Source organism: Chinchilla lanigera, unplaced genomic scaffold (genome assembly GCF_000276665.1).
Source record: "Chinchilla lanigera isolate Chin_1 unplaced genomic scaffold, ChiLan1.0 scaffold00033, whole genome shotgun sequence".
In the NCBI taxonomy this organism is placed as follows: domain Eukaryota; kingdom Metazoa; phylum Chordata; class Mammalia; order Rodentia; family Chinchillidae; genus Chinchilla; species Chinchilla lanigera.
The window spans coordinates 22,430,811-22,452,528 of NW_004955434.1; the positions used below are offsets into that span (position 1 = coordinate 22,430,811).

At 43.1% G+C, this 21,718-nt stretch overlaps 1 long non-coding RNA gene across 4 annotated transcripts in view; it reads right to left on the reverse strand.

The window, feature by feature from the left end:
* LOC102029434 overlaps positions 1-943 on the reverse strand; it is a 56,985-nt gene extending 56,042 nt beyond the window's left edge. For all 4 annotated transcript variants that reach the window (XR_001234822.1, XR_001234820.1, XR_001234823.1 and 1 more), the window contains exon 1: positions 308-943. This is a non-coding gene — a long non-coding RNA (uncharacterized LOC102029434). The remainder of the gene's footprint in view (positions 1-307) is intronic.
* Between the last annotated feature and the right edge of the window lie 20,775 nt (positions 944-21,718).

Below are 21,718 nucleotides of genomic sequence, written 5' to 3' on the forward strand. Positions count from 1 at the left end.
AAGGAACCAACCCAGCGGGTACTGACTGCAGCCCAGCACAAGGGCTTCTAGACTTCGGCACTGTGAGAGAATAAACACATGTTGTTTGAAGCCACCAAACTCGAAGCAATTTGTTTCAGCAGCTTTGGAAAACTACTTCAAATAAGAAAGCTGAGTTACACATACTGATGTGAATTCCTTTACACAGTCCTGGGGAATGTGATAACATCCAGGTTACCAAAGCTAAACTCCCACAGTCCACAACTGATAGAAAGGTTTTATTTCCAGCTGAGTGGCTCTTAGAAGTTCCAGAAAAGAACATACTCACTTGGCGGGTAGGGGAACCAATGAGTTGATTCTGTCTTGAGTTTCAAAAGGTCCAACATTTGTCAAGCGGATTTACTACTCCATACAAGAATACTCTCCCAAAGGCATCTTCGTAAGCTAAAATCCCAAGAAGTCCTTTAGAGCCAAAGTTTTCAAAGAACAACAATGAAGTTGTCATCCTATGTTGATAAATTGACTGCTGGGAGCTCTGGAAGCCTTGCTGGAGAAAGGCAGTCATCAACCACGCGGAGAAAGTCCCTAGAGCCGTCAATGCAGAAAACCAGTAGCTTCTATTAATAAATCAATACCTTCCCAGAAGAACTTTTTTTTATTACTGTTGGTTTGTGGGGAAATCTGAAAAGAAAAAAAACTTAGAAGGCAACGTCAGATCTGTCTAGACCGTGAAATCCATCTGACATTATGATTCTGATGGCCCACTTGAGCTATTCCCTTTGAAAGATCTTATTAAAAGTGGAGCTCTCAACAGCTTTGAATTTCACATGGCATGAGCCTCCCTTTGGAGAGCTAACAATGGTGTAGATGCCAGAGAATTCCAAACGCTGAGCAGTTTCCTTGGTGTCCACAGCTAACGCTACATTCTCAAAGTCTCTGCAAATCGCATTACTTTAGCTATGGGTAGCTGATTCTGAGCCCCCTGGAAAACATTTCTCTTGAGTGTCCCACCCTAGAAATAAGTGCCAGTGGCTGTGCAGTCTGCCTGTGAGAGGGAATGTCCATCCTACCTGCTCAGAGCAGCATGTTCAGTCTAAAGGCAGCAGGGAGGAGAGCTCAGATGAGCTGCTCATTCAGTCTAAGCCAGCCGGAGTGGGGCTGATCCAAGCATCCAGGAGGAATGACAGCTTAATTCCCGGCCCCCCACTGGGAAACCATGGCAGGGGTTAATTAATTTCCTCTCCAGCAGTTCCCTGGGAGACTTTGCATTGGTTTATAGCTGTATGAACCCACAACACACCCTGCATGAGGCCTGGGAAGGAGGCAAATGAGCTTGTATCTGGTTGCTTCATTGGTATCTTTGCTTCTCCATTTCTGGAGATCAGTCAGATAACTCTGACTGTGCTTAGAAGGGACAGCAGCCAAGGCAGTCTGAGGGCAATGAAAAACAGATCAGGTTTGTCACTGGCTTGTCAAAGCAATCTTGCAAGGGTCCTTTCCTCGGAAATACATCCTCCCACCCTCTCAGATCTTTGTCCTACCAAACTGATACAGGTGAAACTTCAGGCAGTAAATGAAAATTCTAAATCACTTATTACATTTATTCAACAAATATATAAATGTCTAATCTCTGCCAGAGGGGGGACAGATTTAATAAAGGAAGTAACAGTTACTACACATCTAATATGTCACACATTGTGCTTGATTATACTCACAGTGTTATAAAAAATAGATTCCCATAAGTACCAAAAGTAAGGCTCCAGAAGATTTAATTATTCACTCAGTGCCATATAGCTGCTCAATGAGAGAAAAAGCAAAAATTTTAACCTGATATGCCTGACTTAAAACCTGTGTTTTGTTTTATTTTCCCCTGTACTTGTTATTACCTAGAAATCTGGAATTTAAAACAAAGCAACAACAAAACACTAGGTTCAAATTCTGGCTTTGCTATTTAATGCTTGTATAACTGTGGGCAAATTCTTTAAATTTTGTAAGCCTTCATGTTTTCATCTTTTAAAAGGGATGATAAAAGCAGTATCTACTTCATAGGATTAACGCTGATTAGTAGTGTTTATACTACATTGCTTAGAGTACTTGCTGTGTAATAAGTTCTCAAAATGTATTAAGCACACAAGATTATTTTTTCTTGCTATTCTCAAAGATCTCAATTTCTCATGGCAATTTCCTCACCAATATATTTTCTCCCCTCTAAATTTTTTAGATTTGTGAGTTGACTTTTGAAGTCTGTTTTCCCAACAGCAAAAATCTCCACACGAGCGCCTGGAGTCATTCAAGACCACACAACTGCCCTAATCAAGCCGTAGTCATCATATTTTCTGAACACTTCTTCTTAGGACCGAACAGACCTCTCATTTACACTCATAAAAAATCCATTATTGCTTTTAGTTTGTAAAATATCATTGGAGATCTCTTTACTAAGTAAGTAAATTCCATATACATTGTTTGGGGGCACAGAAAAATACCTTCAAGGTTTTCTTGAATCACAACCTTAAGATCCTGACTTACCTTTTACTATCTCTAAGTTCTTAGGTTCGAAAAAATCACTTGGGTGACTCCCCCACTTCCCACCCCAGGACGCCCGCACTGTAGACGGCAAAGAGCCGAGACCAAAGGAAAGGCGCGACTGCGCAGCCTCAGAGCGTTCAGGCAGCGTCTGGAAAAACCAAGAGAGTTCACGTCCTGTCACGAAGCAATCTCATTCTTCGGCTGTATTTCAGAAAAGTCCACATACAGAGCCACCAGGGTCCATCTAAGAGGATATTTCATGTGGCCTCTTGTGATGGTCGTGAGTTGGTAGCAAATTAGACATTCCCTAAGAGGTAACAGGTACATAAAATGTAGTGGTAGCAGGTAGAAGTAATGAATTCGATTTAATTTCAGTAATATAGATGGATCATGAAAAATGTGTTATTAAAAAAAGAGTAAAGTTTGTAGCACAAAATCATTTATGTAAATTAAAAGCATCTGCACATGAGACATAATGTATTTTAGGAGGCTCCATGAATATTTATGGATAATGTTCAAACGTATTAGAGGGGCCTGGCAGAAGCTAATGATGATAATGAGCTATACACAAAGTAGTTTGAACACAGCTTTCCACAGCTCAGGATCAATAAAACCAAACTACATGAGAGCTAGCTACAGATCAATCACAGTGGGCACACAGAGGAAGGTATGCATGACTCTGCTTGGGAAAGATCAAAGTTTCATGGCATTCTAGCTACCAGAGAACGGAATTTTTGTGGGTAAAAGGTACGAAAAGCCTTTGGAGATGGTAATTGTTTAAGCAAAGCCTCTGAGGGAAGGCAGAAGTGAATTCAGGAAAGGATGCAACGTGCACCAGATGTGGGGCCAAGTGCTTGTGAGCCCAGCACTGGGAGATGGAGACAAGAAGATCATGGGTTTGAGGTCAGCCTGGGATACACAGTGAGTTGAAGGCTCACCTGGAATACATAGCAAAGCCGTGTCTCAAAAAGCACAACAATAAAAATGGATGGAGGTACAAGCAGGAGGGGCGGGAGTGGGAAGCCTCGGAAGGGCACGAAGACGGATAAAGGCTGGAGTGAGGGCGTCTTGGAAGCCTCACCGAAGAACATTTTGGAGACAGTGGGAAGCCAGTGAGTGTTTGAAATTGAGAAGGGATACATATTTTTAAGAAGTTATTCCTAGAGCTTTGTGTAGAGCAGGAATCACTCCCACTGGAATCACATGAACATTTGCTAGGAACGCAGATTCCTGATCCCTACAGCAGCCCATGCTCCTGGGGGCTATTGAGGAGAACCCTGAAATCTAGTTTTAAAACTAGTCTTGGAGGTGACATTTATCTCAATGAGAATTAAGAACATCATTTTTAACGACAACTGTATATTAAAATCCAGTGCATGGACTTTTAAATTCCTGAGACCCAGGCTTATCAACAGATGAATTAACCTGAAATCTTGAGGATGAAGCCTGGGGGTCAGTATTTTTAAGGTTGGGAGCCACTGAACCCCAAGAAGCCTTCTTTAGAAAAGGAAGAGCCAGCCAGACTTTCCCTCATTCCGTCTTCATTTAATCTCCTACTGATTTGATTTTCTACTTAATTGTATTGAGGCCTCAGGCTCTAAATCACTTATATTAAAAATATAAATTATGCAACCTTTTATTTCGAAAACCCCTAGGCACACAGTATAGTACTTTTCCTTTCTTGATCTTGGGCAATTGACATTTGATTATCATAAAAGGGCTAAAGTTAGAATTAAATAAAAGTAGCAAGATCTCTGCTCTAGTTTAGTCTGATGAAAAGCCACAGACGGGTGGTAGAACGTGCCTCAGCCCTGTATGGTGAATACACCTTTAAACTGTACACATACAAAAATCAAGCATGTACTGATGTTTGACACATGTATCAATTCAAAGTGTCAGGAATGGGTATGAATAAGGTACCAGGCTGAATGTGTTCCCCTGAGCAGCACTAAGACCCATAAATTACACCTTCAAATCCAATTATTTATTAGTCACTGAACAGATTTCTGCTTTAAAGTGGTGCGTGGCTAGTTTCCTGGGTATCCTCCCCAGCCTTCCACTAAAGAATCCACGAGAGCTAGAACAAGAAGGAAACTTGAAACCTCATACGTCCCCAGACTACTACTCCTAACTCAGTGCCAGAATCCGAGCAGATTCTGCCAAATAGAAGGGAAGGTATTTTAAAATCTGACTGACCTCCCCCAATGAAATTCAGCTAATGCTTCCTACATGTTTGCAGTACACAGTGATTCAAGTAGGTGGGCAGCTAGCACACGAACATAATGTATCTTATTTCCCTCCCCTCCCCCTCTCTGCTCTAATCTTGGCTTCCAACCCTTGGTCTGCTTCCCCTGTACAAAAGCTAATGTGAAAGTAAATGTCTATGGATTATGTTCTAAAATTAGCGCGGGACTTTCACAGGCGGGCACCAAAGCTGGCGAGAGGAGCGGGTTCTGGTGCGGATGGTCGAGGCCACACCCTCAGCCTCCTGGTGGCCATGGTGGCCGGGCAGGTGCTGCTGGCCCAGGAAGTGCCGCTTGTGCGCCGCCAGGGCATCACCACTTCCCGCTATTTCTATAGAAACGAGTTAGAGTACCAGGCCTCGCTCGAAAGACAGAGCAGGCCAGCCCGCCGCGGCCGCTCCCGCTCTGGGCCCCCCTCGGCGTCTCCCGCAGAAAGCGCAAGGTGCTGGCTCTCCCGGCCGCCTCGCGGGTGGGGCGGGCTCCCACCGCCCTGGCGCTAGCGAAGTGGCCGGTGGTTCTTGCTGCCCTCGAGGCTGCGCGCCTGGAGCCAGCGAGGCAGTGTGCCTCCGGGAGCGCCCGGCTGATGAGGCTGGCGGGCAGTAGCGGGCAGTGACGGCCTCTCTGGAGGAGGAGAGAGAAGGCCGAGATCCGCTACTGAAATTAAAAACAGGCTCTGAAGCGGAAAGAGCATGGAGAAAAAATCTTACAAGTTTGCGGAGGGCTCCAAGACCGGCGGAGCCCGGGCCGAGCCCCGTAAGGACTTGACCTCCGCGGCTGGCCTGGCCGCCCCTCCTCCGGCCCGCGATGCGGGAACCTGGTGCCACAGGCCGCCCAGGCCTGGAAAGCCAGGACAGAGGAGGTGCCCTAGTCACTGCTGTTTTCTCGGAAGGTCTTTCTACAAGGTTACACCATCGGCTCTCAGCGCTGTGGAGTTCACAGCCAGCTTGTTCGTGGGGGAGCTTAGGAAAATGGGAGAGCATTCAGTTTCTCTGACCGCTGTTTCCAGAGGACCAGGCACTAACGGGGCGCACACTGCCCCCCGCCTGTCCCCGCGCGCTCCGCAGCGCTCAGGGCGGCAGGCAGGCCTGCTGGCGCGTGCCAAGCAGCAGAGGTGCCCAGACGCGAGGGCGCGAAGCCAGGAGGCGGCAGGCCTCGTCCGGCTCCTTCCCTCGGGGTGTTACCCGAAACAAGCACATCACGGACAAATAAAACTGATGTCGGACGTTGAAACGCAAACAGGATAGTTCATGAACGATAAAAAGCACACACAACACAACTGGATAACTAACGATAATTAAAGACATCAGTTTCTCGAATAAGAACGGTCTGTATTGCTACTTAAAGTACTATTATAAATTCAGTGCCTTCCCTGTTGAAGTCCTAAAAAAGTTTTCTGTTTTGTTTTTGTTTTCATCTACTTTTGTTTTGGACCATGATGATTCTCAGGGTTTTGAAAAAAACTCAAAGGAGAAGTGTCAAGGAAATATTGACAAAGACTTTATTGGAATTTTAATGTTATCAACAAACTACAAAATAATAAAGATAGTAATAGTACAAGAATACAATCAATGAAATGGGGCAGAGTACATAAATATGAAATTTTAATATGTGCTTAAGCGAGACACTTCCAATTAACTGAAAATATGGACCTGGTTTTCTGGGAAAACAAAATGGAGTGCTCCTTCCACCCTACACTAAGTGGAAAATTCTAGGCAAATCAAGGGTTTACATGTGTGAAAATAAGATCATGCCATTTGAAAACATCACAAAACTTGGAAATCAAAAATAAAGATGAATAAACTACAAGTTTATTACCTACAACTTTTAGGTTTCTATATGGAATAACCAGGAAGGAAAAATAAAACGAAAATCCAGCCATCAAACCAGTGTATGTAAGCATCAGATAGGACATGATTCTTCGGACACATAAATCTGCTTGGCATGAAGAAGACACTTGAACCATTGATAGAGACAAGGTGCACCTTGAGGCTGTAACTGAAGTGAATGAGACACATTAAGTTTCACAGGGCTTCTCTGATATGAGAAATCGAATATACTTTTTAAGAGTGCAAAATAAAAGATGGAGAATAGCAGGAAAAAAGAGAGAAAAGTCATTGCAATGCAGCACAGCCAGTGTGTCTAAAACTGTACCTTGATGTAGTATACCTGTTTTATACATTTTGCGTGTTTCTTGGTCTGAGTCTGGCTGGTAATCTGTGTCCATGATGATTAACCTGATAAAGATTTTTAAATAAATAAATCTGATGCTGTCATAAAATCTCCATTTGGCTCAAGCCACCCTGCAGACCCTGTGGGACTCTCCCCCACTCTCCAGGACTCTGAAACCGGCCAGGGCTCACATTTTCGTGGCCACTCCACGCCTTCCTCAAAAAATTCTTCTCCAGGTCCACATACACGTTCCTCTCTTTCATGCAAGATTGGTTACTTCTCTTTGATTTTCCCAAAATCTCCTTTAAATCATCTATGTTTAACACAATTTATTGAAAGGTTAGAGTGAAAAGAGATATACCAACAAAATCCAAATATATACTGGATAATATTGTCCTAAAATCTCTTTTGTATATTCCAGCACTTGGAATATACAATTTACAATATTTTTCTGTGGGCTTTAGCTCTTTGCTATGTTGTTTCTCTCCTTCTTTCACATATTTATTTTCACTTCCTGAATCCTCATTTCTTTACTTTTTCTTACTCTCCAAATTTATACTTCATTGCTAACATATGCGTTTGAAAAATGCACAGAACAAAATAGAAAACCTGTAGGTCAAGAAAGCCACACACACACACACACACACACACACACACACACACACATCACAACCACCACTCTATTCGCTAGAAATAACCCATGTTCTATGATTGTCAGTCCTCACTTCCTTGTTTTTCTTTATAATTTTGCTTCCTAAACAGACTGAAGCCATATAACTTAGTTCATTTTTTAACTTTTTATACATATAATAACACCAGATGTGCTCTCTGGTCTCAATTTTCTTTCTCAAACACATCAGTAAGCTTTATTCATGCTGGAGCATGTAGCATACATGTGTTCAGGTTCACATCTGTATAGTTTTCATATCATCATTTATCTGTTGTCCTGTTGAAGGCTGTTTGAGTTCTTCTTCCTTTAAGAGTCTGTTCAAATCTTTTGTCATTTTTTAAATTGCCCTTTTCTCTCAGTTTGTAAGAGTTCTTTATATATATTCAATAGTAATCCTTTATCAATTATATATATTATGAAATGTCTCCTCTCCTTTTCTCTCATGTTATTATGTCTTTTGCTGAACACCATCCAGAATGCTGTGTATGACTATCCTTTTGTTTCATTTTTTTTTACAAACTATGCTCTCATTATATGTAAACTAAGTGACTCCTCCAGGTATCCTCCTAAGCAACATTAATTTTACACTTATATGCTCATGGTAGGTGTTAAAATCATTTAAAACTTTATCTCATTATACTAAATTAAAATATAAATCATAAGTTTAACAATATAAATTATGAGCGATAAAGGGTTATTATTTATAGTACACACAGAAGGCTTATATAAAACTGTAAAAGAGTCAAAGACTATTTAAAAATATATGAGAAATATGAACAAACAGTTCATGAAAGAATGCCAAAAATCAATAAACATATGATATCTGCTTAACATCATTAATCCAACAAATGCAAATGCTGTAACTTAACACAAACATTCATCTCTAAGGTCACAGTACAAAAAAGCTTGATGGCTGGTAGTGAGAGTGCTGGAGATGGGGTCGTGGGAACAATCAGTGGAAACACCAATCTGTTTGAACTATTGGACAGTATATATCAAAAAGGCAGCGTAGCATTCATACGTTTTGACTCTGAAATCCCTCTGCATAGAGTTCCCCTGCCCAGGCGTGAAAGACCAGTGCAGAGGCTCTTCATCCCATTACACCAACAGGAACAGAGCGAGTGGCCTGACGCCTTTTTGTCTTTTTGAGACAGACTCTCACTGTGCAGTTCAGGCTGGCCTTGAGCTCACTTTGTAGCCCAGGCTGGCCTCGAACTTGCAACAATCCTCCTGCCTCAGCCTCCCAAGTGCTGGGATTACAGGCATGCGCCACCACACCCAGCTTGTTATTTTAAATTGTGAGTTTATTGCTTTCATTTTAAAATTAGTAGATTTCGGGGCTGGGGATTTAGCTCAGCGGCAAAGCACCTGCCTGGCAAGCGCAAGGTCGTGAGTTCAGTTCCCGGTACCGGAGAAAAACAAACAAAAAAAAAAATTAGTAGATTTCACTTAAAAATCTTAATCTGGGACTTCTCTAGAAATGTCTGATTCAGCAGCTCTAAGCCCCTTACATCTCCCCATGATAACAATCAGCCAGAGTTTAATACCAGTTCCCCTACAGTTTGCTATTTTCTTATATAGAAAGCACAAAAGTATATTAGAAACAAATATTAATAATACCATTGCCTCCTAAAAAAATCCTTCTGGAATTTATGTATATGTTCTTTTAATTCTTTTGTCTATATACAAAATATCTTGTATAAAGGTGAAATCATGAATTATAGCTTTTTGAAGCTATAATTTCAGCAATATATATTCTAGCTGTATATTCTAGCAATATAATTTCAAGCTATATATTCTAGCAATATGTGTACAAGGCATTGTGTCACAGATCATTTTCCATCATTTTTAAAGGCTGCATAATATTCCATGGGTGTTACATGACTTACACAGCTTCTTTTCTGTTGGACATTTAATTAGGTTCCTTGGGCTTTGTAGGGCAGTTATTCTGTTTTTACTGTAATAAACAATGCTGCAGTGACGATCTTTTATTACAGTTTGGTGCATTTCTGAAGTATGAACTACATGAGGTACTCACAGAAATACAATTTCTGGATCAAAGTGCTATATATAAGCATTCTTAAGGCCTTTGATATGAAAGGATTGACAGCTTGCTTTCTTACACTGGATGGATAAATGTATATTCTCGCCATGAGAAAACTTCCTAAGTTTATGTTTTCTCCTAGAAGTAATTATTTTGGGCTCGTGTTTATCAGGAAACTTTTAAAAATCCGTTCAATTCTGTTACTGATGTTACTACCCATACCCACGTTAACAGCGTCGTTGCCTTTGTCAAGGAGACCCTTGCTAGACCACAAGACAAAAGCAGGCAGGAGCGGACGAAAGAGACCGACGCAGTTTCCAAGGCCAGGTCTGTAACTGCTGTGTACATAAAGGTGAAAACTGGGAGGGCTCCTGGGACGGCAAGCCCGACCTCCCTCCGCCCCTGCACATCGTACTGCGCAGACCCCCGAGTGGCCTCTCCCGAGAACACAGGGTGAAGACTGCTCAGGCCTTGGGCTGCACCAGGAGAGTGCACGGACGGGGCTGCAAAGCCCTGCGCCGCCGGACGGTCCCCTCCAGGAACCGAGACTCCGCACCAGATGCAACCCCTGGGACGGAGGCGGGCGAGCGGCCCGGAGCGCGCAGCTGCAGATGATGAGGTCACCCGCGCATCCGGGGAAGGGATGAGTTCACGGGGTAAGGGAGAGAGCGTGTCACTTTTCTTTTTCCTCGTTTGAAGTCACTGAGCTTAGGGGGTTCGGGAGGGAATTGTTGCGCTCACTTTATTCTTTGGGAGGCGGGTGGCTGCCCGCCAGAGGCAGCTGCACGCGGGGGTCATTTGCATTGCATGGAGTCTCTGATTTTAGAGAGAAGGTCTTCCTTTCCTTAGATCATCTGCTTCTTTAGAGTCAGGGCCGCTGCCTCACACGGATTGTATTCACCCTTTAATCTTTTCCCCACCCTCCCTCTCCCTGACTTACTCCGCGCAGTTTAACAAGCTTCCCAGACAGGTCCAGCAGGCTCATCCCATAGCTTTGAAAGCCAGCTGGGGACAAAGGAGGAATTATTTCTTACACTCCGTGTCCGGGTGGGTTCAGGGGAGGCAGTTTAGGAACACCCCCACACACACCCCCGCAATCTACCCGTAGGTGCTACTCTCAGCACCTGGCTGGTGGCTAGGTCGGACCTCCTGAGCACAGTCAGGACTGCAGAACTTCCCGGCAGACCTGCTGGGGCCCTGAGGGAGCAGGCAGCAACTCCCAGAGGGAGGAGCAGATTCTCTTTGTGTATGGGCACATTCTTGAAGTTTCACCAAGGTGATGCAGAGGCTAGAAGGGATGAAGATCTGGCTGTCCGGGGTGGGGAAAGTTGCTCTCAGTTGGAAAAAGAAAGCAAGACAGAGTGAAACAGAAGGTGGAGTGGGCGAGGGACAGGGACTTGTGGCCCTTTCTCTGCAGACAGAAGTTTATTTCTGGCCGGCACCTTGCTTACCACCGAACAAGAGCATTACAGGTTACCTTCTTTTCCAGTCTCTCCCATGAGAGGTGATTTTAACCATTACTTCAGAAACGATTCCAAACGCAGGGTGAGTGGGTCATTTCAACACCACCTTTAAAACCCAGACTGGATCCAGGCTCCATACAAGAAACCAACGACATGAACCCATGAACTGTGAGCAGGGCACGTTAGTCGCTGCTGAGCGCCTGCATCTGAGATACAGCCTGTGTGTTACACCCGCAGCTGCTCTCCCTGCTGTCCTCGAAGCGCTGCACAATCAATAAAGCAGGCAGACGTGTGATAGCATCAGATGGACTTCACCTCTCACCAGTAATGATTGGGAAGTTCCTGATTTTAGTTTTAATATCACTGAGAGGCGTCTTGAGGGTTTTTAAACTTTTTTAATCATTTAGAGTGGGCAAGCCTCTATGAACTATAATCCTCAATCTTTTTCTATTCACTTTGAGATTAAAGAGATGAAAAAAGAGAAAAGGTAACATCAGAGTAAAAAATATTTTCAAGGGCTATCAGTGTCCCACACGTTCTCACATTTGCTTCATTGTGGGGATGCCGAGATCCTTCAAGTAAAACGAGAAGTACCTCTCCTCACCAGCCGGTTATTCTAGGCACTGGTTAACACTGCCACACACCTGACTTTACTTAATCTTCCTAACCTTACACTGTACATATTGTCCCCATTCTCTAGATGATCCTCAGCTCTACACATTCCAAACCTTGACTTTCCTCTACCGCCTTCATAGTCTCATAGCTAAGCTCCCTGGGACACTTGCATGTTCTGGCCTTGTTTCTGTGCATCACACTGCACGTGAGTCAGCACGCATGGCTACAGGCATGGGCCTGGAAGCCATCCTACACCAAGACGGCCAGCAAAGTAATTGTACATGGGAGTGACTTTGAGTCACATATATTTATTCCAGTAAGCACAAATTAAGTCTGTCTCTAACTCACTTCCTTAGCTCACTCTAACCCCATCTTGGAGAGGAAACTGGCAGAGGAGAAGTTGACATGGACACTGCCGTCAATTCAACGGGTCTAAAATACCTCACTTTTGTAAATTGTGCAAGAAAAAAAATGCAACCATGTGAGCACATTATAGGATTGCTCTAAGGGCCTCAAAAGAAGACCAAAAGCTTACGCTTTACTAGCTTCGCGTTGAATTGGCCTCTGTCCAGGGAGGCTGCCATTGTCCAAAGATTTGGCCCTGACTTCAGAGATTACTTCATGCTTATCTGAACAGCCTCACCAGTAGCCTCCAGACATGACTAGATTTTTGGAAATAAGCAAAGTCTTTTGGACTTTGGTGTCATTCAGGCAATTGGTCAAGCTGTGCAGTCCTATGTGGAGGCAAAAGTGTGGAAGTTTTTTCCTGCAGTTCATTAGCTCTGAGAAGAATCCTCTGGAACTGAGCATGCACCCTGCAAACCACAAAACATGGCCCAGAGTTGTTCCAAGATCATTTAACAAAGGAGTGACAGAGTCCAGTTTGTGCCTCCTGACACCCAAAGTCTGGGCTGCAATTCAGCCAGTTGTCTGCCGCCTTCAAGAGCACAGAGACCGGAACTCAGAGCTGGAATGTCCCTTGGCTGTGTGCTCCAGACATCAGGGATTTGCGTATCCCTGCAGCTAATGACTGTCTTTGGGAAAGGGTTTGTTTTGACCCTAACTTCATCCCATGGCATTAGTCCCACTGCATTTGTCATCTTCAGCCTCACTGAATACGGAGAAAGACAAGCTTCACCCAGCTTGCCAGAGAGGTAAATAGGTTTAAACTTCACCACAGATGGCCCCGCTGCCTGGTGCCAGATTTTCCCCAACAACTGGTGTGACTACTGACATGGCTAAGAACCACAGCTACGCCTGGCTTCTGTCCACCTCTGTGACAACAGAGACCAGGAGGGGGACAGAGGAGACAGAAAGGGCTTGACGGTGTGGAGTAAGGGCAGAGCAGAAGGCGAGTGAGAGACTGAGGAAGAAAAGACAGCCACCGTGTTACCCACTGGTAGGAGCAGCTCAGAGAAAAGGCCTGGAAACGGCTTCACTCAGTGTCGGATGTGTTTGCTTGTGTAGTGCCTGCCTCTGTCCACGGAGGACTCGGCCTCCTTTTGTGCCGAATTAGGCCTATCGGAGGCTGCAAACATGGGTCTAGAGAGAGAGGGACAAGTAACACTGTAACATTACCATTCAAAAATTGTATTCTTTCTCTTTCCCTGTGTAATCAGCCACTACTCTCCTACCGTTCACAGTTTCCCTTCCTCAGAAACATAACAGTTAGGGCAAGCAGGCCTTGGGGGTCACAGATCAGCAGCTGACTCCAGGGGGAGGAAGGACAGCAGGAAGCACAAAGAGACGGAGAGACGGAGACAGACACGGAGACACGGCTTAGCCTGCAGTCTTTGGGAAGCTGCCAGCATCTTTGTAGGCAACCAATTCCGTTCCATGACAGGCGTGTGTGCGCGTGCGTGTGTGCACACGCATGCATGTCCAGGCACAGCACATCTCTAAGCCTGGATGAACACGGAACACTCAGCTCTCCATGAATCACTGAGCTCCGTGAGGCAGCAGGGAAGCCAGCAGCAGTCATGGTCCACACGGTTACCGAGGAACTGCTGTCCTGGCCAGGTTTTGTGCTAAATGCGCCAGAGAAAGAGAGGAAGGGCTGATGACTGGTACTTGACATTTCTTTGTAGTCAGGGCCTTTTCTTCCCCTGAGGTGGGGGTTGTTGTTAGCCGAAGCTGTGTGAATCCCCTTCTGTGCAGAAACTGGACGTTCCTCTTTGAAGCCAGAGTGCCTTTGTTCTTCACCTAAGGTGGTGCTATTTTCGACAGGAGCGTTTGTATTGAAGTCTGGCCAATGCCTGCCACCCAGAATTCAGTGCGGCTGTTTGCCAGGTGGGAAAAAGCAGCTATGGAGGGGCTGGGGAGTGGGAGTGTCAACTGTGAGTTTTGCACAGAGGAAGGATGGGGAGGATTTGCCTACATGTTAGAAGTACAGAATATAGCACTGTAAAAGACGGCTTGGGTTAGTGAGTTAGTGTTCACAATAGTTCTAGGATAGGGGAAGGAAGGAAGAAAAATGAGTCAGGTATTTTGCTGGACTATAAAAAAGAAAAGGGAGTAGAGAGTAGAAGTATGCTTACATACAAAATGTAATCGTGAATCAGCCCCTTAAGAATGTCATGAGACTTGTCTCAGTATATCACAGCAGTAGCTGCTCGTGTTTTCCCCAAACGCATTCACATTTTATTTTGTGAAGTTATTTTCAAATTTTTCATTTAGAAAAGACTCAAATGTGTTAAATACTAATTTCAATGCATTGGAATAATAGATTTTCATCTCATGCGAAGTTAGCTTTCAGGGCCGGGGCTATAGCTCAGTGGCACAGTGCCTGCCTGGCGAGTGCAAGGTTGTGAGTTCAATTCCTGGTACAAAAAAAAAGCTACCCAAAGTTAGCTTTCAAAGTCTGCAAATATTTCTTACTAACAAAAATGGCTTGTATATCTTCATTCCTTTTTATATACTCCTATACCTGAATGACAATTCTTTCGTACCTATTTTTCCCTCCTCTCAGTGAGGGATTGAGCCTGGGGCCTAGTGCTTGCTGGGCGAGCTATCGGTGAGCTGCAGCCCAAGCCCTTGCAGAGTGGTTCTCAGCCACGGCAGGGTTAGAGAACCACTGACTAAAAGAAGAAACAAAAAGAGATGAGGTTATCATGTGATTCTTCCTTCAGCGGCACTGCCAATCCCAGCCGTGGACAGGGCAAGGGCGGGAGCCTGTTCCTCCCTGACTATGGGGCTTACTGCCCTCCCTCTCAGCCTGGAGCCCCTTTTACCTTACTATGTGTTGTGATCTTGCTTTTGTTGTGGCAATTATACTAGTTATCATTCTTCTTATGGCAGGAAACTTGTCCAGATGGTTAGCGTGTATATTTTTTCCCAATTCAATTTCAAAGAATTGGCCTGTTGATTCAGTCCCTCTGTTCATTACAGGTGAACCTAGGCATGCACTATAAACCTGCAGGATTTCCACGTATCTGTACAACAGACGGCTTGTAGGTCCCCTCCTTCGCTCACATTCCACGCTTCCACCACTGAAACCTGTTCTTTAGGCTGATAGCATCACATCAGCTTAATGATCTGCTATGTCTCCGGTCGGTGGCAAGGCCACCCAAGTAGGGAGAGACAGCAGCAGAGGGGACAGGGACTCGGCTCACTCCATAGCCACAGCTGCTGCTCTCACCTTGGTTGCACACCCGAGTTTGGGGCCCAGTGAGTGCCAAGTGTTAGAAATGAGCAAACACATTATTGTTATCTGGAAGAAAAGAATGAACCTCAGCCCACACTTTGGAGCAGTGATACCTTCACCATTCATACTTGCTGAGATGGCTTATGGTAGGTGTACATGAGCAGCTCGAGATGTGGTAAACCAATACTCTTTGAATATTGATTCAGCATGTATTTAGTAGAGAAAGGCAGAAACTTACGAGAAACAATAACTGTATTCAGAATCAGATTGGCATTACTAGTTCACCCTCGATATACAAAGGAAAATGCAAGAAAATATATTGGAACAGATCAGAGTTGAAAGATAAAAAACAAATATTTTAAGCATAAATATAATGGGCTCCTCAAAGTCTACACTGGTTATTTACTTCTTTCAAACTAGAAGCCTCAGATACAGCTCACAGGGAAAGTCATCGCTCTTCATTAGCGGAAACACACGTAGTAAGAGTGACAATAAAACTTGTACAGTTATATCACAGAATGCCTGTGGGATGGAAAGCCAGTACCAGAGTTCTCATCTGCTGCTCTCAAGCACGGTAACTTATTGAACTAAAAGTTTAGTTGGAAACGTAAAGACTTGGTTGCTGTGTCTTTTCTGCAGAATTATACTTTTGCCCGATAAATGGAAGAATATACAAATAGGACCATTGTGCTTGTATTTGCCCAATACCATCACAAACTAATCACCAGAAAAGATCACATTTTATGTGAATGTTTGACAACAAAAGTGGGGTTGAAATATTCAGAGCCTTGAATAACTTTTCTTTAATCTGTTGGCTCATCCTGGAGCAAGTTTGTTGTTGACACTGGGCCTCATGCGGAGCAGCATGATGAGTACAGCTGCCGGCCCCTCAGCCTATGCTGCGACGGCAGCACGGAACGGTGCCGTGGCTGTTGCATTCCTTCTGAACACACACTTGCAGACACATGTTTTAATTAAAAAGAAGGAAACCTGCTCCACTTAAAGAAGACAATGGCAAAGCACTCTACTAACTTCTATCATACTTGATCCTTCTGGACACATTATTTTTTTTTAATTAGGTGCCAAATTGGGAAGAAGACACAAAGCACTTTGTAGATGGAAGTACTGTGGTTCTCTTCTGCGATGTCTTGGAGAAAGGAACTGTGACTAGAGTGAAGCTGAGTGACTTGCTTTTTCATGGAATGTCATTTTTACCTAAAAGAATGGCTCGCATAAACCTGTGCCATGCAGACTTGGGTAATGGGAGACATTTTCTAGAAAATGAGTGAAATGAGCTACTCATTGTTTTAAACCACTCCCTTGAAAGAAAATATTTAATGGCATTTATTGTCAGTGATGAAAGCTAAATTTTCAAGCAAAAATTGGAAAATTGGAATTTATTGTGATGAGTTTGACAGTTCCGCAGTACTTCAAGACTCTTCCAGTGAGATTAGTGGTGATATAAATGATCTTCCTCATGGTTTATGATGTTACATTATGTTATTATATTTATATTATGTTTATATTATGATTTGATGCTTTATAAGGAAATGCATCCTTATTTCAAATTATTTCAAATGACTAATGTCTGATGTTAAAAAATAATGCCTGATTAAAAGTTCCATTCAAAGCATAAGACCAGTAAATTTTGTGTGTCACAGTACAGTACAGATGAATTCCACTGTGAATGTGGAATGTGGAATTCAGATTCCACATTACAACTAACTTTTAAGAAACTACACCTTGGCAAGATTTAGGGTAGTGTGAAAAAAAAAAACCACCGAAATTATCTAAAAAGGCTATTCAAATATTCCCACTTTTTCAAACTCCATAACTGTGTAAGGCTTGTCTCTCTCTACGTACTTTAGTGAAAATAACATATGGCAACTGACTGAATATAGAAGCAGATATTCTGGAGAACCTAACACCCATTAAGCCCACATAAAGACTTGTGAAAAGTCTTTTAAAATAATGACACTCTTCTCATTAAATATTTATGAATATAATATTTCATGTTAACATGTAATTGCTGTATGATTTTAATTAATAATTCTTTGATATTTGTCACATAATAAATGTTGAGATGTGTAACCCTCACAAACAAAAGGATTTGGGGATCTTCAGTTATATTCCAGAAAATGAAGGAGTTTTGTGAACTGCTGACTTACTGTTATTCCCTTGTGTTTTACTTCTTTATGCCTTTGTCCTCCTCACTAGACTGACCTCCTTGAAGGTGAACTTGGGACCTTATTTCAATCTGTACTATCCCCAGTACTTTATATTTAGTAGATACTAAGCAAACATTCATGGAAGGGGTGAATAAATAAATTATTCAACTTTAGCATCTGAAGTTTTTCTGCATCCCATAACGCAGGTGTTGGTCTCACTGACCAAGAACTTCAGCAGTTACAGTGACCAGAGTGTAGAGAGAAACATAAAAGAAAGAGCGTGATTTTTTTCCGACATCGAATATCATTCATGCCTTCCTCTTCTAGCCTCGCCTCTACCTGTCACTCCCTGCCTTCTGCTTTGTGACTCAGCAACAGCAAACTGCTGGCAAATCACATCCTCATCATTATCCTGAGCACCAGACCCATGTATGCGCACATCCTTCACCGTTCCAGTTCTGAACCTTTAAGATTCGGTGCGGTGGGGAATCCATCACCCTATCCTCTGCTACTCTGCTACTCCATGCCGATCATTGTCAGTGCGCCTGTAATACTGCCTAGTTATCTTGCAGCATGTCTGTCTTCCTTTCCTGACTGTCTGCTCACACACATTTATACCCCCGTACCGTGCAGAGAGCATGACACTGAATGGGTGCTTTATATGTTAATTACATGAAACTGAAATGCTTTTTCATCACGGTGTTAAAAGTTTAAGTCACGCAAGGCCCGCCCGATTTAATTTTCTTTTATTGACCTTAACATGTGCAGCCACTATGGTGGGCACTGGGTATTGCAAACATTTATATCAGTGAGCGTACAGCTTAATGAGGGAGGGAGGAAGAGAGAGAGAGAGAGAGAGAGAGAGAGAGAGAGAGAGAGAGAGAGAGAGAGAGAGCCAATGGGAAAATATAACAAGCAAGCTACCCAAGGCTCCAGAGGGCCCAGAAGAATCACATTCCTTTTGCAAGTATTCAGAACACCTAACCCAAGGCCTTTATAGGTAAATGGTCACAACTAGAGACCGTACTCATAAGTGAAATAAATCAGACCTGCATGTGCAAGCACCATGTTGTCTCACTAGTGTAAAACCTGAAAGAGTTAATTTAAACTCGGAGGTATGATAGACATTGTGAAATGATAGGAAAACACTCAAGGGTAAAGGGCAACTGGGATGTGGGAAAAGAGAAGGGAAAGAAGGGGAAATTTTGTGTATATGTATATACAGGATAGTTAACATAGTTGTTCTACTGTCTTCTATTTCTTTGCTGAAAGAAACTGTTAATGAGTCCTTGATTGATCAGTATTGCATGTCTCTATCTGTTTTCATGAGAAACCACTTTGAAGATATCAATATGTAATACAACAAGCATTGTTAATTTCCTATTGTCTGTACTGTTCTTTTGCTATTTTGTAAAAGGTTGTCTGTCTGTTAATGCTTTCTTCCTTTTATTTTTAAAATAAAAAAGAACATAATTCAGAACACCTACACAGCACAGCACTTGTTCAAGTAATTTATTATCCCATGTGCGCTTAATATCTTAAAAAGGGACAAGTACCTTATGTAACTACAAATCATTAGCAAGGTGAGGGAGAAAAAGTAGTGATAAGATACCATTATCAGGGATTAATTTAGATTGTTGAGAATAAAACCAGGAAAGGTATCTCAAAGGAAGTGACTTGAAATTGCTGGAGTGTAGGAATGTGCAGGTGTTAACCATAGGAGGAGTGAGACGGAACCCTGAGCAGTGGGAAAGGTTAATTAGGCCAGGTAAGCCTTAGCATGGAGCAGGCAAATGCTGGTTGTCCTGAGCTTAGAAGGTGTAGAGGTCGAGCTGCAGGAATAGGCAAGGGACTAGGACCACACCACACAGTTGCTTGAAAAAGCCCCGAGTTAAGGTACTTCATTTTCCTTTTCTAATATGCAGGAGGACCACAGTGCTGGGTGGTCTGTATTCGTCTCACACCCGTCCTGGAGAGATAAATGGAGCCTGTTTCCTCAAGTAACTACTGCTTAGAGAGAAGTTTTCTTCAATGTATTTCTCCATCAGCGTTTTCCCTGTAGCGCACCTAAAAACTTGATTTATCATAAACTCACCCAGAATACACACACAGTAATACAAATGTGGCATATTTAAATGCACTTTCAGAGAAACTGCTGGCAGTGATCACAAACCATAAATAAAGGAAAAACAGCCCAGCTTGGTTGCTTCCAGAAGGAGCGCACAGGCTTCCAGTCAGCCTGCTGCCCAGCAGCTGAAGCACCACTCGAGAGAGTCCCAGTAATCTCATGGGAATAATCATCACAGGGCTGGGTCCAACTTCCACTCAGTGGCCGGCTCCTCGTGTGGCGAGGGTGCTGCCAAAGCTCAGTGGCTTTCTCCAGCTGGTTTGCTGGGGGGCAAGGAAGTAGGAACTGACCAATCAGCAACACAGGTCCAATTGGGTAAACAATGATGCGTAGTTTCAAAGCCCAGTTAAACCACTGACTAGCTGAGACCCACCTGCCTCTCATACCCTCTTCTGTAACATGGCAGCAGAGTAACACCTATTTTGTAAACTGTTGCGAGTATGAAATATGACCGTGTAAGTGACTGCTTAAGAAAGCATCCATTAAATATCATCCATAGCCAGTCAGTCAGCCAAGGCCATTTCCAGGTCTCAGCGTGTCAGGATCCATGACCAGTTTAACTGGCTACTTTTCCTCCAACTGTAACTGTTTGGCATCTTAAGGACAAGGTTTTTATAATGAATCACCTTGCTTTTCAGCGTTCTTGCAGATAACACTTGTTTCATGAAATCTTAGCCAAGCAGCCATGCAAGAAATCTACTTGTTTTTCCCTTTCCGTATTGCTTATAACTTCTATATCCTCTAAAAATATTCTAAGAAATCCTTCTCTATGAAAATCAAAAACACAGTTCCAAAATTGCTCTTTCTTCATAGAATCTGCCAGCTGCTTCCATTACTACTCTGAATAGACAATGCAGTTTGAAGAATCACAGTTCCCTCTTCCTGTCACTCACTACCTGCCGCAGACTGGAGGTTCCTGACCCCTATTCCTGACCCAAGAGCACTGACAAGCCCTCGTTTAACATCAAGCAACACCTTGAATCTAAACACCACTCTTGCTCACACTAACACTGGGCAAAGCATGAAGTAATCACAGACTGTGATATTTTTCCAGCCACAAGCCCCCTCAAAGTCAAATGTGCCCATGAAATAAAAGTTACTCTTTCCCACCTAATCCACAGTGGAACCAGGATCAATGGAAACCACATCAAGACTATGCTTGGTAAAAAATAAGCAAGGCTTTCAAAAGTATACATCGGGTTTAAGCATGCCTGGAATAAGAAACAACTGGGATGATATCTCCCTTGACCTTTGCATAGGGCCTTTCACAAGATGCTCTCAATATTGCAAGTAGAAGAAAGTTCTCAGTACTTTGAAACTTTCTAAAACCTGCAGACAGTTTAACTGATGGGGTTTTGTGAACAGTTTGTTTTCAGGATTTCTAGCAAGTGTTATTTCTTCCTCAATTCCAAGAACCACATTCTTTAACATTTACATTCACATAGGGTGAACATGGCCAGCCCACCATTGAAGGGGATAAAATACCTGATGTGGTTCTTTGAGGGACAGGTTTAACACTGTGCCCACACCCCCAGACCTAGCCCCTGGCAGGATGGCAGACAGGCGTGTGACCTCCATGAAGAAGGCTCAGTCTCACAATATTTCCAAAATATAAAAGGAATGCTAGCCACCAGAAAAGTGATTTATAACAGTGGACAAGTGGTTCTAACTAAAAATTATCTGTCGGGTGAAAGAAAGCATTGACAAAAGAGAAATATTTAGCTACCTCACATTTAAGGAAGAGATGACAAAATCATTATGCAGAAGGTTTTTATACACATGAAGGATGCCAAGTGACACAGCCATAAGCAACAAGAGAAAAAGAAAATTTTTTAGATATTCATCACAATTGTACTGTGTTCTCTGGATTCTTCAGCTAACTTTGAACAGTCAATATATATCCTTTGGGTCTAGAATGTGTCCTGAGAGAGTCAGAACTTCAGGTCTTATAAAAACTCTGCCTGTAACATTAAAAAGAAGAGGGAGAAAAACCCTTGCATTATTTGCATTAAACACACATCAGATTCTAGGACAGCCCTCAAAAACAGCTGCTGGTGCTACTGATGAGAA